Genomic DNA, 15,354 nt, shown 5'->3' with positions numbered 1-15,354 from the left:
CTTTTTAGCCTTTGTTAGTACATGATTTTGCAAGTTGTATCTGTGGTGCAATCGGTTAGCGCATTCGGCTGTTAACCGAAAGGCTGGTGGTTCAATATCACTCGGGGACGTAATTGACCTTGTGATCAAATTTTGCTGATCTTTAAGTAGACAAGTCAAAATTTCAAACCACCTCTTATAGTGTAGGGTACCTGGCCTTCTCTGATGCAATCAGAGTCAGATTTGATTAAGTCATTTTATAAAAAACAGGAAGCACAATTTAGCATGGGGTTGCAGAGAAAAAAAATTATGCAGGCAGAGAAATCCAATTGAGTGATTAATCAGCTCTCCATTTTATGGCTTTATTTTTATGCTAACACATTTGCTCTCTGAAAAGTGTCCACAAAGCCAAGTCTCTGATTAACACCTTTGTAGGAATGGTTTTTCACCTATTACTGATTAAAACTTGCTTCATTGGAAAGGCAGCAAGATGCATCCTCATTACAATGTCCACTGAAATAATACAGGTTGACACCAGGAAACATAAACCTCACTGCATCCTTGCTGCTTTCTCAAGTGGGAATCTGTTTAATGTGAAAACCAGGTGATATCTAATCAGCACACAGGTAAGAAGTTAAGAAAATCTTTCTTTAAGGGTGAAGATGTTTCTCACAAAATCGTTGCCCCAATGCATCATTGAAATTCAAGATGGAAAGATGATTTTGAAATATCAATTGTACATTTTGCATTGCTCTTCTAGTGACAATGTAGCTTGTTTTTGTCAATTACCATTTCAGTAATAGGGTAAAGAAAATTAAGTGGATTTCTGAAAGAAAACAATGCTGTCAATATACTATTAAAACAAATTAAAATGTTAAAAGTTATTGTACTTTAAGTAAAAATAAAAGAGTCAAAATATCAATTCCAGTTTTGGAAGAATTTAATTAACAAAAAAATAAGTGCACATAACAGAGGATGGTTTCGATCCACCGACCTCTGGGTTATGGGCCCAGCACGCTTCCGCTGCGCCACTCTGCTGCTCATGTAAGTGTCAGAGATCCTGAAGTACTCACTCATCATGTGAAAGTACCAATGTGTTTCTTCGTTGGTCAATGGAAGAAAAATCTTGCAAAACTCTCCAGATTATTGCCTTTTTAACCTTTTTCTAGGAAACTTTCTAGATGAATGCTTTTTAGCCTTTGTCAATACATGCTTTTGCAAGCTGTCTCTGTGGCGCAATCGGTTAGCGCATTCAGCTGTTAACCGAAAGGTTGGTGGTTCAATCCCACCCGGGGACGTAATTGACCTTGTGATCAAATTTTGGTGATCTTTAAGTAGACAAGTCAAAATTTCAAACCACCTCTTATAGTGTAGGGTACCTGGCCTTCTCTGATGCAATCAGAGTCAGATTTGATTAAGTCATTTTATAAAAAACAGGAAGCACAATTTAGCATGGGGTTGCAGAGAAAAAAAATTATGCAGGCAGAGAAATCCAATTGAGTGATTAATCAGCTCTCCATTTTATGGCTTTATTTTTATGCTAACACATTTGCTCTCTGAAAAGTGTCCACAAAGCCAAGTCTCTGATTAACACCTTTGTAGGAATGGTTTTTCACCTATTACTGATTAAAACTTGCTTCATTGGAAAGGCAGCAAGATGCATCCTCATTACAATGTCCACTGAAATAATACAGGTTGACACCAGGAAACATAAACCTCACTGCATCCTTGCTGCTTTCTCAAGTGGGAATCTGTTTAATGTGAAAACCAGGTGATATCTAATCAGCACACAGGTAAGAAGTTAAGAAAATCTTTCTTTAAGGGTGAAGATGTTTCTCACAAAATCGTTGCCCCAATGCATCATTGAAATTCAAGATGGAAAGATGATTTTGAAATATCAATTGTACATTTTGCATTGCTCTTCTGGTGACAATGTAGCTTGTTTTTGTCAATTACCATTTCAGTAATAGGGTAAAAAAAATTAAGTGGATTTCTGAAAGAAAACAATGCTGTCAATATACTATTAAAACAAATTAAAATGTTAAAAGTTATTGTACTTTAAGTAAAAATAAAAGAGTCAAAATATCAATTCCAGTTTTGGAAGAATTTAATTAACAAAAAAATAAGTGCACATAGCAGAGGATGGTTTCGATCCACCGACCTCTGGGTTATGGGCCCAGCACGCTTCCGCTGCGCCACTCTGCTGCTCATGTAAGTGTCAGAGATCCTGAAGTACTCACTCATCATGTGAAAGTACCAATGTGTTTCTTCGTTGGTCAATGGAAGAAAAATCTTGCAAAACTCTCCAGATTATTGCCTTTTTAACCTTTTTCTAGGAAACTTTCTAGATGAATGCTTTTTAGCCTTTGTCAGTACATGCTTTTGCAAGCTGTCTCTGTGGCGCAATCGGTTAGCGCATTCGGCTGTTAACCAAAAGGTTGGTGGTTCAATCCCACCCGGGGACGTAATTGACCTTGTGATCAAATTTTGGTGATCTTTAAGTAGACAAGTCAAAATTTCAAACCACCTCTTATAGTGTAGGGTACCTGGCCTTCTCTGATGCAGTCAGATTTGATTAAGTCATTTTATAAAAAACAGGAAGCACAATTTAGCATGGGGTTGCAGAGAAAAAAAATTATGCAGGCAGAGAAATCCAATTGAGTGATTAATCAGCTCTCCATTTTATGGCTTTATTTTTATGCTAACACATTTGCTCTCTGAAAAGTGTCCACAAAGCCAAGTCTCTGATTAACACCTTTGTAGGAATGGTTTTTCACCTATTACTGATTAAAACTTGCTTCATTGGAAAGGCAGCAAGATGCATCCTCATTACAATGTCCACTGAAATAATACAGGTTGACACCAGGAAACATAAACCTCACTGCATCCTTGCTGCTTTCTCAAGTGGGAATCTGTTTAATGTGAAAACCAGGTGATATCTAATCAGCACACAGGTAAGAAGTTAAGAATATCTTTCTTTAAGGGTGAAGATGTTTCTCACAAAATCGTTGCCCCAATGCATCATTGAAATTCAAGATGGAAAGATGATTTTGAAATATCAATTGTACATTTTGCATTGCTCTTCTGGTGACAATGTAGATTGTTTTTGTCAATTACCATTTCAGTAATAGGGTAAAGAAAATTAAGTGGATTTCTGAAAGAAAACAATGCTGTCAATATACTATTAAAACAAATTAAAATGTTAAAAGTTATTGTACTTTAAGTAAAAATAAAAGAGTCAAAATATCAATTCCAGTTTTGGAAGAATTTAATTAACAAAAAAATAAGTGCACATAGCAGAGGATGGTTTTGATCCACCGACCTCTGGGTTATGGGCCCAGCACGCTTCCGCTGCGCCACTCTGCTGCTCATGTAAGTGCCAGAGATCCTGAAGTACTTACTCATCATGTGAAAGTACCAATGTGTTTCTTCGTTGGTCAATGGAAGAAAAATCTTGCAAAACTCTCCAGATTATGGCCTTTTTAACCTTTTTCTAGGAAACTTTCTAGATGAATGCTTTTTAGCCTTTGTTAGTACATGATTTTGCAAGTTGTATCTGTGGTGCAATCGGTTAGCGCATTCGGCTGTTAACCGAAAGGCTGGTGGTTCAATATCACTCGGGGACGTAATTGACCTTGTGATCAAATTTTGCTGATCTTTAAGTAGACAAGTCAAAATTTCAAACCACCTCTTATAGTGTAGGGTACCTGGCCTTCTCTGATGCAATCAGAGTCAGATTTGATTAAGTCATTTTATAAAAAACAGGAAGCACAATTTAGCATGGGGTTGCAGAGAAAAAAAATTATGCAGGCAGAGAAATCCAATTGAGTGATTAATCAGCTCTCCATTTTATGGCTTTATTTTTATGCTAACACATTTGCTCTCTGAAAAGTGTCCACAAAGCCAAGTCTCTGATTAACACCTTTGTAGGAATGTTTTTTCACCTATTACTGATTAAAACTTGCTTCATTGGAAAGGCAGCAAGATGCATCCTCATTACAATGTCCACTGAAATAATACAGGTTGACACCAGGAAACATAAACCTCACTGCATCCTTGCTGCTTTCTCAAGTGGGAATCTGTTTAATGTGAAAACCAGGTGATATCTAATCAGCACACAGGTAAGAAGTTAAGAAAATCTTTCTTTAAGGGTGAAGATGTTTCTCACAAAATCGTTGCCCCAATGCATCATTGAAATTCAAGATGGAAAGATGATTTTGACATATCAATTGTACATTTTGCATTGCTCTTCTGGTGACAATGTAGCTTGTTTTTGTCAATTACCATTTCAGTAATAGGGTAAAGAAAATTAAGTGGATTTCTGAAAGAAAACAATGCTGTCAATATACTATTAAAACAAATTAAAATGTTAAAAGTTATTGTACTTTAAGTAAAAATAAAAGAGTCAAAATATCAATTCCAGTTTTGGAAGAATTTAATTAACAAAAAAATAAGTGCACATAACAGAGGATGGTTTCGATCCACCGACCTCTGGGTTATGGGCCCAGCACGCTTCCGCTGCGCCACTCTGCTGCTCATGTAAGTGTCAGAGATCCTGAAGTACTCACTCATCATGTGAAAGTACCAATGTGTTTCTTCGTTGGTCAATGGAAGAAAAATCTTGCAAAACTCTCCAGATTATTGCCTTTTTAACCTTTTTCTAGGAAACTTTCTAGATGAATGCTTTTTAGCCTTTGTCAATACATGCTTTTGCAAGCTGTCTCTGTGGCGCAATCGGTTAGCGCATTCGGCTGTTAACCGAAAGGTTGGTGGTTCAATCCCACCCGGGGACGTAATTGACCTTGTGATCAAATTTTGGTGATCTTTAAGTAGACAAGTCAAAATTTCAAACCACCTCTTATAGTGTAGGGTACCTGGCCTTCTCTGATGCAATCAGAGTCAGATTTGATTAAGTCATTTTATAAAAAACAGGAAGCACAATTTAGCATGGGGTTGCAGAGAAAAAAAATTATGCAGGCAGAGAAATCCAATTGAGTGATTAATCAGCTCTCCATTTTATGGCTTTATTTTTATGCTAACACATTTGCTCTCTGAAAAGTGTCCACAAAGCCAAGTCTCTGATTAACACCTTTGTAGGAATGGTTTTTCACCTATTACTGATTAAAACTTGCTTCATTGGAAAGGCAGCAAGATGCATCCTCATTACAATGTCCACTGAAATAATACAGGTTGACACCAGGAAACATAAACCTCACTGCATCCTTGCTGCTTTCTCAAGTGGGAATCTGTTTAATGTGAAAACCAGGTGATATCTAATCAGCACACAGGTAAGAAGTTAAGAAAATCTTTCTTTAAGGGTGAAGATGTTTCTCACAAAATCGTTGCCCCAATGCATCATTGAAATTCAAGATGGAAAGATGATTTTGAAATATCAATTGTACATTTTGCATTGCTCTTCTGGTGACAATGTAGCTTGTTTTTGTCAATTACCATTTCAGTAATAGGGTAAAGAAAATTAAGTGGATTTCTGAAAGAAAACAATGCTGTCAATATACTATTAAAACAAATTAAAATGTTAAAAGTTATTGTACTTTAAGTAAAAATAAAAGAGTCAAAATATCAATTCCAGTTTTGGAAGAATTTAATTAACAAAAAAATAAGTGCACATAGCAGAGGATGGTTTCGATCCACCGACCTCTGGGTTATGGGCCCAGCACGCTTCCGCTGCGCCACTCTGCTGCTCATGTAAGTGTCAGAGATCCTGAAGTACTCACTCATCATGTGAAAGTACCAATGTGTTTCTTCGTTGGTCAATGGAAGAAAAATCTTGCAAAACTCTCCAGATTATTGCCTTTTTAACCTTTTTCTAGGAAACTTTCTAGATGAATGCTTTTTAGCCTTTGTCAATACATGCTTTTGCAAGCTGTCTCTGTGGCGCAATCGGTTAGCGCATTCGGCTGTTAACCGAAAGGTTGGTGGTTCAATCCCACCCGGGGACGTAATTGACCTTGTGATCAAATTTTGGTGATCTTTAAGTAGACAAGTCAAAATTTCAAACCACCTCTTATAGTGTAGGGTACCTGGCCTTCTCTGATGCAATCAGAGTCAGATTTGATTAAGTCATTTTATAAAAAACAGGAAGCACAATTTAGCATGGGGTTGCAGAGAAAAAAAATTATGCAGGCAGAGAAATCCAATTGAGTGATTAATCAGCTCTCCATTTTATGGCTTTATTTTTATGCTAACACATTTGCTCTCTGAAAAGTGTCCACAAAGCCATGTCTCTGATTAACACCTTTGTAGGAATGTTTTTTCACCTATTACTGATTAAAACTTGCTTCATTGGAAAGGCAGCAAGATGCATCCTCATTACAATGTCCACTGAAATAATACAGGTTGACACCAGGAAACATAAACCTCACTGCATCCTTGCTGCTTTCTCAAGTGGGAATCTGTTTAATGTGAAAACCAGGTGATATCTAATCAGCACACAGGTAAGAAGTTAAGAAAATCTTTCTTTAAGGGTGAAGATGTTTCTCACAAAATCGTTGCCCCAATGCATCATTGAAATTCAAGATGGAAAGATGATTTTGAAATATCAATTGTACATTTTGCATTGCTCTTCTGGTGACAATGTAGCTTGTTTTTGTCAATTACCATTTCAGTAATAGGGTAAAAAAAATTAAGTGGATTTCTGAAAGAAAACAATGCTGTCAATATACTATTAAAACAAATTAAAATGTTAAAAGTTATTGTACTTTAAGTAAAAATAAAAGAGTCAAAATATCAATTCCAGTTTTGGAAGAATTTAATTAACAAAAAAATAAGTGCACATAGCAGAGGATGGTTTCGATCCACCGACCTCTGGGTTATGGGCCCAGCACGCTTCCGCTGCGCCACTCTGCTGCTCATGTAAGTGTCAGAGATCCTGAAGTACTCACTCATCATGTGAAAGTACCAATGTGTTTCTTCGTTGGTCAATGGAAGAAAAATCTTGCAAAACTCTCCAGATTATTGCCTTTTTAACCTTTTTCTAGGAAACTTTCTAGATGAATGCTTTTTAGCCTTTGTCAGTACCTGCTTTTGCAAGCTGTCTCTGTGGCGCAATCGGTTAGCGCATTCGGCTGTTAACCAAAAGGTTGGTGGTTCAATCCCACCCGGGGACGTAATTGACCTTGTGATCAAATTTTGGTGATCTTTAAGTAGACAAGTCAAAATTTCAAACCACCTCTTATAGTGTAGGGTACCTGGCCTTCTCTGATGCAGTCAGATTTGATTAAGTCATTTTATAAAAAACAGGAAGCACAATTTAGCATGGGGTTGCAGAGAAAAAAAATTATGCAGGCAGAGAAATCCAATTGAGTGATTAATCAGCTCTCCATTTTATGGCTTTATTTTTATGCTAACACATTTGCTCTCTGAAAAGTGTCCACAAAGCCAAGTCTCTGATTAACACCTTTGTAGGAATGGTTTTTCACCTATTACTGATTAAAACTTGCTTCATTGGAAAGGCAGCAAGATGCATCCTCATTACAATGTCCACTGAAATAATACAGGTTGACACCAGGAAACATAAACCTCACTGCATCCTTGCTGCTTTCTCAAGTGGGAATCTGTTTAATGTGAAAACCAGGTGATATCTAATCAGCACACAGGTAAGAAGTTAAGAATATCTTTCTTTAAGGGTGAAGATGTTTCTCACAAAATCGTTGCCCCAATGCATCATTGAAATTCAAGATGGAAAGATGATTTTGAAATATCAATTGTACATTTTGCATTGCTCTTCTGGTGACAATGTAGCTTGTTTTTGTCAATTACCATTTCAGTAATAGGGTAAAGAAAATTAAGTGGATTTCTGAAAGAAAACAATGCTGTCAATATACTATTAAAACAAATTAAAATGTTAAAAGTTATTGTACTTTAAGTAAAAATAAAAGAGTCAAAATATCAATTCCAGTTTTGGAAGAATTTAATTAACAAAAAAATAAGTGCACATAGCAGAGGATGGTTTCGATCCACCGACCTCTGGGTTATGGGCCCAGCACGCTTCCGCTGCGCCACTCTGCTGCTCATGTAAGTGTCAGAGATCCTGAAGAACTCACTCATCATGTGAAAGTACCAATGTGTTTCTTCGTTGGTCAATGGAAGAAAAATCTTGCAAAACTCTCCAGATTATTGCCTTTTTAACCTTTTTCTAGGAAACTTTCTAGATGAATGCTTTTTAGCCTTTGTCAGTACATGCTTTTGCAAGCTGTCTCTGTGGCGAAATCAGTTAGCGCATTTGGCTGTTAACCGAAAGGTTGGTGGTTCAATCCCACCCGGGGACGTAATTGACCTTGTGATCAAATTTTGGTGATCTTTAAGTAGACAAGTCAAAATTTCAAACCACCTCTTATAGTGTAGGGTACCTGGCCTTCTCTGATGCAATCAGAGTCAGATTTGATTAAGTCATTTTATAAAAAACAGGAAGCACAATTTAGCATGGGGTTGCAGAGAAAAAAAATTATGCAGGCAGAGAAATCCAATTGAGTGATTAATCAGCTCTCCATTTTATGGCTTTATTTTTATGCTAACACATTTGCTCTCTGAAAAGTGTCCACAAAGCCATGTCTCTGATTAACACCTTTGTAGGAATGTTTTTTCACCTATTACTGATTAAAACTTGCTTCATTGGAAAGGCAGCAAGATGCATCCTCATTACAATGTCCACTGAAATAATACAGGTTGACACCAGGAAACATAAACCTCACTGCATCCTTGCTGCTTTCTCAAGTGGGAATCTGTTTAATGTGAAAACCAGGTGATATCTAATCAGCACACAGGTAAGAAGTTAAGAAAATCTTTCTTTAAGGGTGAAGATGTTTCTCACAAAATCGTTGCCCCAATGCATCATTGAAATTCAAGATGGAAAGATGATTTTGAAATATCAATTGTACATTTTGCATTGCTCTTCTGGTGACAATGTAGCTTGTTTTTGTCAATTACCATTTCAGTAATAGGGTAAAAAAAATTAAGTGGATTTCTGAAAGAAAACAATGCTGTCAATATACTATTAAAACAAATTAAAATGTTAAAAGTTATTGTACTTTAAGTAAAAATAAAAGAGTCAAAATATCAATTCCAGTTTTGGAAGAATTTAATTAACAAAAAAATAAGTGCACATAGCAGAGGATGGTTTCGATCCACCGACCTCTGGGGTATGGGCCCAGCACGCTTCCGCTGCGCCACTCTGCTGCTCATGTAAGTGTCAGAGATCCTGAAGTACTCACTCATCATGTGAAAGTACCAATGTGTTTCTTCGTTGGTCAATGGAAGAAAAATCTTGCAAAACTCTCCAGATTATTGCCTTTTTAACCTTTTTCAAGGAAACTTTCTAGATGAATGCTTTTTAGCCTTTGTCAGTACCTGCTTTTGCAAGCTGTCTCTGTGGCGCAATCGGTTAGCGCATTCGGCTGTTAACCAAAAGGTTGGTGGTTCAATCCCACCCGGGGACGTAATTGACCTTGTGATCAAATTTTGGTGATCTTTAAGTAGACAAGTCAAAATTTCAAACCACCTCTTATAGTGTAGGGTACCTGGCCTTCTCTGATGCAGTCAGATTTGATTAAGTCATTTTATAAAAAACAGGAAGCACAATTTAGCATGGGGTTGCAGAGAAAAAAAATTATGCAGGCAGAGAAATCCAATTGAGTGATTAATCAGCTCTCCATTTTATGGCTTTATTTTTATGCTAACACATTTGCTCTCTGAAAAGTGTCCACAAAGCCAAGTCTCTGATTAACACCTTTGTAGGAATGGTTTTTCACCTATTACTGATTAAAACTTGCTTCATTGGAAAGGCAGCAAGATGCATCCTCATTACAATGTCCACTGAAATAATACAGGTTGACACCAGGAAACATAAACCTCACTGCATCCTTGCTGCTTTCTCAAGTGGGAATCTGTTTAATGTGAAAACCAGGTGATATCTAATCAGCACACAGGTAAGAAGTTAAGAATATCTTTCTTTAAGGGTGAAGATGTTTCTCACAAAATCGTTGCCCCAATGCATCATTGAAATTCAAGATGGAAAGATGATTTTGAAATATCAATTGTACATTTTGCATTGCTCTTCTGGTGACAATGTAGATTGTTTTTGTCAATTACCATTTCAGTAATAGGGTAAAGAAAATTAAGTGGATTTCTGAAAGAAAACAATGCTGTCAATATACTATTAAAACAAATTAAAATGTTAAAAGTTATTGTACTTTAAGTAAAAATAAAAGAGTCAAAATATCAATTCCAGTTTTGGAAGAATTTAATTAACAAAAAAATAAGTGCACATAGCAGAGGATGGTTTCGATCCACCGACCTCTGGGTTATGGGCCCAGCACGCTTCCGCTGCGCCACTCTGCTGCTCATGTAAGTGCCAGAGATCCTGAAGTACTTACTCATCATGTGAAAGTACCAATGTGTTTCTTCGTTGGTCAATGGAAGAAAAATCTTGCAAAACTCTCCAGATTATGGCCTTTTTAACCTTTTTCTAGGAAACTTTCTAGATGAATGCTTTTTAGCCTTTGTTAGTACATGATTTTGCAAGTTGTATCTGTGGTGCAATCGGTTAGCGCATTCGGCTGTTAACCGAAAGGCTGGTGGTTCAATATCACTCGGGGACGTAATTGACCTTGTGATCAAATTTTGCTGATCTTTAAGTAGACAAGTCAAAATTTCAAACCACCTCTTATAGTGTAGGGTACCTGGCCTTCTCTGATGCAATCAGAGTCAGATTTGATTAAGTCATTTTATAAAAAACAGGAAGCACAATTTAGCATGGGGTTGCAGAGAAAAAAAATTATGCAGGCAGAGAAATCCAATTGAGTGATTAATCAGCTCTCCATTTTATGGCTTTATTTTTATGCTAACACATTTGCTCTCTGAAAAGTGTCCACAAAGCCAAGTCTCTGATTAACACCTTTGTAGGAATGTTTTTTCACCTATTACTGATTAAAACTTGCTTCATTGGAAAGGCAGCAAGATGCATCCTCATTACAATGTCCACTGAAATAATACAGGTTGACACCAGGAAACATAAACCTCACTGCATCCTTGCTGCTTTCTCAAGTGGGAATCTGTTTAATGTGAAAACCAGGTGATATCTAATCAGCACACAGGTAAGAAGTTAAGAAAATCTTTCTTTAAGGGTGAAGATGTTTCTCACAAAATCGTTGCCCCAATGCATCATTGAAATTCAAGATGGAAAGATGATTTTGAAATATCAATTGTACATTTTGCATTGCTCTTCTGGTGACAATGTAGCTTGTTTTTGTCAATTACCATTTCAGTAATAGGGTAAAGAAAATTAAGTGGATTTCTGAAAGAAAACAATGCTGTCAATATACTATTAAAACAAATTAAAATGTTAAAAGTTATTGTACTTTAAGTAAAAATAAGAGTCAAAATATTAATTCCAGTTTTGGCAGAATTTAATTAACAAAAAAATAAGTGCACATAGCAGAGGATGGTTTCGATCCACCGACCTCTGGGTTATGGGCCCAGCACACTTCTGCTACACCACTCTGCTGCTCATGTAAGTGTCAGAGATCCTGAAGTACTCACTCATCATGTGAAAGTACCAATGTGTTTCTTCGTTGGTCAATGGAAGAAAAATCTTGCAAAACTCTCCAGATTATTGCCTTTTTAACCTTTTTCTAGGAAACTTTCTAGATGAATGCTTTTTAGCCTTTGTCAGTACATGCTTTTGCAAGCTGTCTCTGTGGCGAAATCAGTTAGCGCATTTGGCTGTTAACCGAAAGGTTGGTGGTTCAATCCCACCCGGGGACGTAATTGACCTTGTGATCAAATTTTGGTGATCTTTAAGTAGACAAGTCAAAATTTCAAACCACCTCTTATAGTGTAGGGTACCTGGCCTTCTCTGATGCAATCAGAGTCAGATTTGATTAAGTCATTTTATAAAAAACAGGAAGCACAATTTAGCATGGGGTTGCAGAGAAAAAAAATTATGCAGGCAGAGAAATCCAATTGAGTGATTAATCAGCTCTCCATTTTATGGCTTTATTTTTATGCTAACACATTTGCTCTCTGAAAAGTGTCCACAAAGCCAAGTCTCTGATTAACACCTTTGTAGGAATGGTTTTTCACCTATTACTGATTAAAACTTGCTTCATTGGAAAGGCAGCAAGATGCATCCTCATTACAATGTCCACTGAAATAATACAGGTTGACACCAGGAAACATAAACCTCACTGCATCCTTGCTGCTTTCTCAAGTGGGAATCTGTTTAATGTGAAAACCAGGTGATATCTAATCAGCACACAGGTAAGAAGTTAAGAAAATCTTTCTTTAAGGGTGAAGATGTTTCTCACAAAATCGTTGCCCCAATGCATCATTGAAATTCAAGATGGAAAGATGATTTTGAAATATCAATTGTACATTTTGCATTGCTCTTCTGGTGACAATGTAGCTTGTTTTTGTCAATTACCATTTCAGTAATAGGGTAAAAAAAATTAAGTGGATTTCTGAAAGAAAACAATGCTGTCAATATACTATTAAAACAAATTAAAATGTTAAAAGTTATTGTACTTTAAGTAAAAATAAAAGAGTCAAAATATCAATTCCAGTTTTGGAAGAATTTAATTAACAAAAAAATAAGTGCACATAGCAGAGGATGGTTTCGATCCACCGACCTCTGGGTTATGGGCCCAGCACGCTTCCGCTGCGCCACTCTGCTGCTCATGTAAGTGCCAGAGATCCTGAAGTACTTACTCATCATGTGAAAGTACCAATGTGTTTCTTCGTTGGTCAATGGAAGAAAAATCTTGCAAAACTCTCCAGATTATTGCCTTTTTAACCTTTTTCTAGGAAACTTTCTAGATGAATGCTTTTTAGCCTTTGTTAGTACATGATTTTGCAAGTTGTATCTGTGGTGCAATCGGTTAGCGCATTCGGCTGTTAACCGAAAGGCTGGTGGTTCAATATCACTCGGGGACGTAATTGACCTTGTGATCAAATTTTGCTGATCTTTAAGTAGACAAGTCAAAATTTCAAACCACCTCTTATAGTGTAGGGTACCTGGCCTTCTCTGATGCAATCAGAGTCAGATTTGATTAAGTCATTTTATAAAAACAGGAAGAACAATTTAGCATGGGCTTGCAGAGAAAAAAAATTATGCAGGCAGAGAAATCCAATTGAGTGATTAATCAGCTCTCCATTTTATGGCTTTATTTTTATGCTAACACATTTGCTCTCTGAAAAGTGTCCACAAAGCCAAGTCTCTGATTAACACCTTTGTAGGAATGTTTTTTCACCTATTACTGATTAAAACTTGCTTCATTGGAAAGGCAGCAAGATGCATCCTCATTACAATGTCCACTGAAATAATACAGGTTGACACCAGGAAACATAAACCTCACTGCATCCTTGCTGCTTTCTCAAGTGGGAATCTGTTTAATGTGAAAACCAGGTGATATCTAATCAGCACACAGGTAAGAAGTTAAGAAAATCTTTCTTTAAGGGTGAAGATGTTTCTCACAAAATCGTTGCCCCAATGCATCATTGAAATTCAAGATGGAAAGATGATTTTGAAATATCAATTGTACATTTTGCATTGCTCTTCTGGTGACAATGTAGCTTGTTTTTGTCAATTACCATTTCAGTAATAGGGTAAAGAAAATTTAGTGGATTTCTGAAAGAAAACAATGCTGTCAATATACTATTAAAACAAATTAAAATGTTAAAAGTTATTGTACTTTAAGTAAAAATAAAAGAGTCAAAATATCAATTCCAGTTTTGGAAGAATTTAATTAACAAAAAAATAAGTGCACATAACAGAGGATGGTTTCGATCCACCGACCTCTGGGTTATGGGCCCAGCACGCTTCCGCTGCGCCACTCTGCTGCTCATGTAAGTGTCAGAGATCCTGAAGTACTCACTCATCATGTGAAAGTACCAATGTGTTTCTTCGTTGGTCAATGGAAGAAAAATCTTGCAAAACTCTCCAGATTATTGCCTTTTTAACCTTTTTCTAGGAAACTTTCTAGATGAATGCTTTTTAGCCTTTGTCAATACATGCTTTTGCAAGCTGTCTCTGTGGCGCAATCGGTTAGCGCATTCGGCTGTTAACCGAAAGGTTGGTGGTTCAATCCCACCCGGGGACGTAATTGACCTTGTGATCAAATTTTGGTGATCTTTAAGTAGACAAGTCAAAATTTCAAACCACCTCTTATAGTGTAGGGTACCTGGCCTTCTCTGATGCAATCAGAGTCAGATTTGATTAAGTCATTTTATAAAAAACAGGAAGCACAATTTAGCATGGGGTTGCAGAGAAAAAAAATTATGCAGGCAGAGAAATCCAATTGAGTGATTAATCAGCTCTCCATTTTATGGCTTTATTTTTATGCTAACACATTTGCTCTCTGAAAAGTGTCCACAAAGCCAAGTCTCTGATTAACACCTTTGTAGGAATGTTTTTTCACCTATTACTGATTAAAACTTGCTTCATTGGAAAGGCAGCAAGATGCATCCTCATTACAATGTCCACTGAAATAATACAGGTTGACACCAGGAAACATAAACCTCACTGCATCCTTGCTGCTTTCTCAAGTGGGAATCTGTTTAATGTGAAAACCAGGTGATATCTAATCAGCACACAGGTAAGAAGTTAAGAAAATCTTTCTTTAAGGGTGAAGATGTTTCTCACAAAATTGTTGCCCCAATGCATCATTGAAATTCAAGATGGAAAGATGATTTTGAAATATCAATTGTACATTTTGCATTGCTCTTCTGGTGACAATGTAGCTTGTTTTTGTCAATTACCATTTCAGTAATAGGGTAAAGAAAATTAAGTGGATTTCTGAAAGAAAACAATGCTGTCAATATACTATTAAAACAAATTAAAATGTTAAAAGTTATTGTACTTTAAGTAAAAATAAAAGAGTCAAAATATCAATTCCAGTTTTGGAAGAATTTAATTAACAAAAAAATAAGTGCACATAGCAGAGGATGGTTTCGATCCACCGACCTCTGGGTTATGGGCCCAGCACGCTTCCGCTGCGCCACTCTGCTGCTCATGTAAGTGTCAGAGATCCTGAAGTACTCACTCATCATGTGAAAGTACCAATGTGTTTCTTCGTTGGTCAATGGAAGAAAAATCTTGCAAAACTCTCCAGATTATTGCCTTTTTAACCTTTTTCTAGGAAACTTTCTAGATGAATGCTTTTTAGCCTTTGTCAATACATGCTTTTGCAAGCTGTCTCTGTGGCGCAATCGGTTAGCGCATTCGGCTGTTAACCGAAAGGTTGGTGGTTCAATCCCACCCGGGGACGTAATTGACCTTGTGATCAAATTTTGGTGATCTTTAAGTAGACAAGTCAAAATTTCAAACCACCTCTTATAGTGTAGGGTACCTGGCCTTCTCTG

General features: G+C 36.7%; 15 non-coding genes across 15 annotated transcripts; 8 read left to right on the top strand and 7 right to left on the bottom strand.

Moving 5' to 3' along the window:
* The first annotated feature begins 1,203 nt into the window (after positions 1–1,203).
* On the top strand, positions 1,204–1,277 carry TRNAN-GUU (transfer RNA asparagine (anticodon GUU)). Its single transcript has one exon. It is a non-coding gene; the product is annotated as a tRNA-Asn (tRNA).
* Positions 1,278–2,112: 835 nt separating this feature from the next.
* Positions 2,113–2,184, bottom strand: TRNAM-CAU (transfer RNA methionine (anticodon CAU)). The gene has a single exon. It is a non-coding gene; the product is annotated as a tRNA-Met (tRNA).
* Positions 2,185–2,370: 186 nt separating this feature from the next.
* On the top strand, positions 2,371–2,444 carry TRNAN-GUU (transfer RNA asparagine (anticodon GUU)). The gene has a single exon. It is a non-coding gene; the product is annotated as a tRNA-Asn (tRNA).
* Positions 2,445–4,698: 2,254 nt separating this feature from the next.
* Positions 4,699–4,772, top strand: TRNAN-GUU (transfer RNA asparagine (anticodon GUU)). The gene has a single exon. It is a non-coding gene; the product is annotated as a tRNA-Asn (tRNA).
* Positions 4,773–5,607: 835 nt separating this feature from the next.
* On the bottom strand, positions 5,608–5,679 carry TRNAM-CAU (transfer RNA methionine (anticodon CAU)). The gene has a single exon. It is a non-coding gene; the product is annotated as a tRNA-Met (tRNA).
* Positions 5,680–5,865: 186 nt separating this feature from the next.
* TRNAN-GUU (transfer RNA asparagine (anticodon GUU)) lies at positions 5,866–5,939 on the top strand. Its single transcript has one exon. It is a non-coding gene; the product is annotated as a tRNA-Asn (tRNA).
* An 835-nt stretch (positions 5,940–6,774) lies between these two features.
* TRNAM-CAU (transfer RNA methionine (anticodon CAU)) lies at positions 6,775–6,846 on the bottom strand. The gene has a single exon. It is a non-coding gene; the product is annotated as a tRNA-Met (tRNA).
* A 186-nt stretch (positions 6,847–7,032) lies between these two features.
* On the top strand, positions 7,033–7,106 carry TRNAN-GUU (transfer RNA asparagine (anticodon GUU)). Its single transcript has one exon. It is a non-coding gene; the product is annotated as a tRNA-Asn (tRNA).
* An 829-nt stretch (positions 7,107–7,935) lies between these two features.
* TRNAM-CAU (transfer RNA methionine (anticodon CAU)) lies at positions 7,936–8,007 on the bottom strand. Its single transcript has one exon. It is a non-coding gene; the product is annotated as a tRNA-Met (tRNA).
* Positions 8,008–9,360: 1,353 nt separating this feature from the next.
* TRNAN-GUU (transfer RNA asparagine (anticodon GUU)) lies at positions 9,361–9,434 on the top strand. The gene has a single exon. It is a non-coding gene; the product is annotated as a tRNA-Asn (tRNA).
* An 829-nt stretch (positions 9,435–10,263) lies between these two features.
* On the bottom strand, positions 10,264–10,335 carry TRNAM-CAU (transfer RNA methionine (anticodon CAU)). Its single transcript has one exon. It is a non-coding gene; the product is annotated as a tRNA-Met (tRNA).
* A 2,260-nt stretch (positions 10,336–12,595) lies between these two features.
* Positions 12,596–12,667, bottom strand: TRNAM-CAU (transfer RNA methionine (anticodon CAU)). The gene has a single exon. It is a non-coding gene; the product is annotated as a tRNA-Met (tRNA).
* Positions 12,668–14,019: 1,352 nt separating this feature from the next.
* Positions 14,020–14,093, top strand: TRNAN-GUU (transfer RNA asparagine (anticodon GUU)). Its single transcript has one exon. It is a non-coding gene; the product is annotated as a tRNA-Asn (tRNA).
* Positions 14,094–14,928: 835 nt separating this feature from the next.
* On the bottom strand, positions 14,929–15,000 carry TRNAM-CAU (transfer RNA methionine (anticodon CAU)). Its single transcript has one exon. It is a non-coding gene; the product is annotated as a tRNA-Met (tRNA).
* A 186-nt stretch (positions 15,001–15,186) lies between these two features.
* On the top strand, positions 15,187–15,260 carry TRNAN-GUU (transfer RNA asparagine (anticodon GUU)). The gene has a single exon. It is a non-coding gene; the product is annotated as a tRNA-Asn (tRNA).
* The last annotated feature ends 94 nt before the right edge of the window (positions 15,261–15,354 follow it).

Source organism: Pseudophryne corroboree, chromosome 4 (genome assembly GCF_028390025.1).
Source record: "Pseudophryne corroboree isolate aPseCor3 chromosome 4, aPseCor3.hap2, whole genome shotgun sequence".
Taxonomy (NCBI): domain Eukaryota; kingdom Metazoa; phylum Chordata; class Amphibia; order Anura; family Myobatrachidae; genus Pseudophryne; species Pseudophryne corroboree.
The sequence above is the reverse complement of the archived record's forward strand: the minus strand, read 5'-3'. Positions and strand labels throughout refer to the sequence as shown.